This window comes from Propithecus coquereli, unplaced genomic scaffold, assembly GCF_000956105.1.
Source record: "Propithecus coquereli isolate 6110/MARCELLA unplaced genomic scaffold, Pcoq_1.0 Scaffold909, whole genome shotgun sequence".
Taxonomy (NCBI): Eukaryota; Metazoa; Chordata; class Mammalia; order Primates; family Indriidae; genus Propithecus; species Propithecus coquereli.
Window position 1 is genome coordinate 15,184 of NW_012155385.1, and position 594 is coordinate 15,777.

Sequence of the window (594 nt, forward strand, 5' to 3'; positions counted from 1 at the left end):
TTCTTGGGGTGGCTCTCAAAGGGGAGAGCTGCCCTCTCCGTGGGCATAAGTGGGGGACACCTGCACCCTCACTTTCACAGGTACCTTGTACCCCTAAATCAGAGAGTCTTTTCTGTCTCCATTCTGTGTTCGTATTTGCTTGAAGGTGTCTCCTCTTTATGTGTTGACGTCCACATTCCCTGCTCTAAAAGCAGTTATTATTGCTCTGTCAACTTTCTGGCTTCCAAAATGCTGTCGTCTTCTCTCCCACTATATGTCCGTGTGAGTTTGTATTTTTATCAACTTTATTTCACTGTCCTTCGGAAGAATTTGAGGAGGAAATTAAAATGGCCTGATTCCTTGTCTTTCACAGGAAGTGGTGAGCTGCTTCTTTATAAAAAGCATTTAGTAAAAATATTTTTCTATATTTCTGACAATTACATTGCATCCTATATTATGAATACTCAACAAATCATATAACCACTTACTATTTTTGGTTATTCAAATTATTATAATTTTTATTATTGTCAAGTTCACTGAGGTGAGCGTCTAATACGTTTATCTTTGTGTTCATTCAGAATTATTTCTAGAGAACGTGTTTTAAAATATAGCTTG